At 42.8% G+C, this 3,939-nt stretch overlaps 1 non-coding gene across 1 annotated transcript; it reads right to left on the bottom strand.

Moving 5' to 3' along the window:
• Positions 1-532: 532 nt before the first annotated feature.
• Positions 533-636, bottom strand: LOC127746027 (small nucleolar RNA R71). Its single transcript, XR_008007648.1, has one exon. It is a non-coding gene; the product is annotated as a small nucleolar RNA R71 (small nucleolar RNA).
• Between the last annotated feature and the right edge of the window lie 3,303 nt (positions 637-3,939).

Here is a 3,939-nt window from a genome sequence, read left to right as displayed (position 1 = left end):
GGAGTAAGGATAATGACATTCTTGTTGAAGCAGATCCTGAACCTAAAAGGACTTTGAAGAAGAACTAAGAGAAGCTAAAGCACAACAATCCAAAGAAAACCTTACAGAGAATCTCAAAAAAGAAGTAGACATGGCCGAACCCAATAACAATGGTGGAGGCGCAAGGAGGATGCTTGGTGATTATACTACACCTACTTCCAATTTTTATGGAAGAAGCATCTCAATCCATGCCATTGGAGCAAACAATTTTGAGCTGAAGCCTTAACTAGTTGCTCTAATGCAACAGAACTGCAAGTTTCATAGACTTCCATCAGAAGATCCCTACTAGTTTTTAACTAAGTTCTTACAGATCTGTGATACTGTTAAGACTAATGGAGTAGATCCTGAAGTCTACAGGCTCATGTTTTTCCCTTTTGCTGTAAGAGATAGGGCTAGAACATGGTTGGACTCATAACCTAAAGATAGCCTGGACTATTGGGATAAGCTGGTCACGGCCTTCTTGGCCAAGTTCTTTCCTCCTCAAAAGCTGAGCAAGCTCAGAGTGGATGTTCAGACCTTCAAGCAAAAAGATGGTGAATCCCTCTATGAAGCTTGGGAAAGATACAAGCAGTTGACTAAAAAGTGTCCTTCTGACATGCTTTCAGAGTGGACCATCTTGGATATATTCTATGATGGTCTATCTGAATTCTCTAAGATGTCACTGGACCACTCTGCAGGTGGATTCATTCACCTAAAGAAAACGCCTGCAGAAGCTCAAAAACTCATTGACATGGTTGCAAATAACCAATTCATGTACACCTCTGAGAGGAATCTTATAAGTAATGGGGCGCCTCAAAAGAGGGGAGTTCTTGAAATTGATACTCTAAATGCCATATTGGCTCAGAACAAAATGTTGACTCAGCAAGTCAACATGATTTCTCAGAGTCTAAATGGATTGCAAAATGCATCCAACTGTACTAAAGAAGCATCTTCTGAAGAAGAAGCTTATGATCATGAGAACCCTGCAATGGCAGAGGTGAATTACATGGGTGAACCCTATGGAAACACCTATAATCCTTCATGGAGAAATCATCCAAATTTGTCATGGAAGGATCAACAAAAGCCCCAACTAGTCTTTAATAATGGTGGAATAAACAGGCTTAGCAATAGCAAACCCTTTCCATCATCTTCTCAGCAACAGATAGAGAATTTTGAGCAGAGCCCCTCTAGCTTAGCAAACATAGTCTCTGATCTATCTAAGGCCACTTTAAGTTTCATGAGTGAAATAAGGTCCTCCATTAGAAATTTGGAGGCACAAGTGGGCCAGCTGAGTAAGAAAATCACTGAAACTCCTCCTAGTACTCTCCCAAGTAATACAGAAGAGAATCCAAAAAGAGAGTGCAAGGCCATTGATATAATCAATATGGACGAATGCACAAAGGAGGAGAAGGACGTGAATCCCAGGGAGGAAGACCTCCTAGGACGTCTTTTGAACAAAAGGAGTTCCAAACTGAGGAACCTAAGGAATCTGAGGCTCACCTAGAGACCATAGAGATTCTATTGAACCTCCTTTTACCATTCATGAGCTCTGAGAACTATTCTTCCTCTGAAGAGGATGAAGATGTAACTGAAGAGTAAGTTGCTCAATATCTAGGAGCCATCATGAAGCTAAATGCCAAATTGTTTGGTAATGAGACTTGGGAAGGTGAATCTCCCTTGCTCATTGGTGAACTAGATACATGGGTTCAGCAAACTTTACCTTAAAAGAAACAAGATCCTGGTAAATTCTTAATACCCTGTACCATAGGCACCATGAACTTTTAGAAGGCTCTTTGTGACCTATGGTCAGGTATAAATCTTATGCCACTCTCTGTAGTGGAGAAACTAGGGATCTTTGAGGTATAGGCTGCCACATTCTCATTAGAGATGGTAGACAAGTCAATAAAACAAGCTTATGGATTGGTAGAGGACGTGTTGGTAAAGGTTAAAGGCCTTTACATCCCTGCTGATTTCATAATCTTAGACACAGGGAAGGATGAGGATGAATGCATCATCCATGGAAGATCCTTCCTAGCCACAGCAGGAGCTGTGATTGATGTTGACAGAGGAGAGTTAGTCCTTCAATTGAATGGGGACTACCTCGTGTTTAAAGCTCAAGGATCTTCCTCTGCAACCATGGAAAAGAGGCACGATAAGCTTCTCTCAATACAGAGTCAAACAAAGCCCCCACAGTCAAACTCTAAGTTTGGTGTTGGGAAGCCACAACCAAACTCTAAGTTTGGTGTTGAACCCCCACATTCAAACTCTAAGTTTGGTGTTGGGAGGTCCCTACAATGCTCTGATGATCTGTGAAGCTCCATGAGAGCTCACTGTCAAGCTATTGACATTAAAGAAGCGCTTATTGGGAGGCAATCCAATTTTTATTTATATATATTTCTATTGTTCTTTTATGTTTTATTAGGTTTATGATCATGTGGAGTCACAAAACAATTACAAAAATTAAAAACAGAATCAAAAATAGTAGAAGAAACAACACACCCTGGAGGAAGAAGCTTACTGGCGTTTAACGCCAAAACAGAGCATAAAGCTGGCATTGAACGCCAGAAAAAAGTAGCAGTCTGACGTTTAAATGCCAGGATTACACCCTGAGGAGAGCTGGCGTTAAACACCATAAACAATCATGGAAGTGGCGTTCAAACGCCAGAAACATGCTGCAGCCTGGCGTTAAATGCCAGGATTGCATACAAAGGGCATTTTACACGCATAAAGGGTGCAGGGATGAGAAATCCTTGACACCTCAGGATCTGTGGATCCCACAGGATCACCTCAGGATCTGTGTACTGATGACAAGTCATCATATACCTATTTTTCTATGCTTTTTCATACAAGAAATTGATGATTTGTGCTTAAATATTGAATGCTTTTGTGCTTAAATGATATATTTTCTTGATCTTTTAATTTTATAAATCTTGTAGGAAATAAGAAGAAAAAGAAGCAAAGAAGCACAAAAAAAGAGGAAAAAAGAGCTTTGGAGCACACTTTGAAGTTGGAGCACACTTTGGAGGCTTAGGCCACGCTTTTAAAAGCGTGGCCCACGACCAAATTAAAGGAGAATAGGCAATCAGCACACATTGCCCTGCTCTTGCCAAGGGCAGGGCAGAATCGTGATGCAAAGTGAGGATGGAAGCAAGAATTATCGCTAAGGTAAAATATGGGCGCTCACAGCATGACCATGCCTCCTTCAAAGGGCTATAACTTGAGCTACAGAAGTCCAATTGATGTGCTTCCAGTTGCGTTGAAAAGCTGACATTCAGAGCTTTCCAAAGATATATAGCAATCCATGTTTGGCGTACAATTGAGGCAGGAGTGAAAGGCATATTTAAGGGCCAAAAATAAGCGAAAATAAACCAAAGTGCTTCCCCAAGGCTTGAAGCTGGAGCCTCACTCCAAAGCAAAGTAGCGCTTAATTTTCTGCTCTGCCCTCTTGGAGAGCAGGGCAATGTCGTGCTCTCTTCATGGAAAATCAAGGAAAAGTTTCTCTTCAAGTGCTTTCACCAAGGTTCGAACACAAGACCTCCAAGGAAGCCAAGCCTTATGCGTGAATTAGGTGCCAAGGAAACCAAGGAAAAGGAGCAGCGTGTGCCTCCACCAAGTTTCGAACTTGGAACCTCACCTTTCGGCAACATTGCCCTGCCTTCCGCAAGGGCAGGGCAGCAATTCTTGGTGCATGGCACAAAAATTGGCACGGCCAGCTTGCACAATTGTCGCGCACCAAAGGAGTTTCGGCCAGCAACAAGCGCGCACCATGGCAACTCTGCCCTGCCCACCACAAGGGCAGGGCAGCATCCTGACGCACCAAGCATGAACGCAACGAGGGCTGCACGCACCATTTCCTGCTCTGCCCTCCACAAGGGCAGGGCAGCCTCCTGGGAGCAACATATGGGCCAAAATCAACCAAAA

The sequence above is a fragment of the Arachis duranensis genome, chromosome 3 (genome assembly GCF_000817695.3).
Source record: "Arachis duranensis cultivar V14167 chromosome 3, aradu.V14167.gnm2.J7QH, whole genome shotgun sequence".
Taxonomy (NCBI): domain Eukaryota; kingdom Viridiplantae; phylum Streptophyta; class Magnoliopsida; order Fabales; family Fabaceae; genus Arachis; species Arachis duranensis.
Note: the sequence above shows the minus strand (reverse complement) of the source record. Positions and strands in the feature narration are given on the sequence as shown.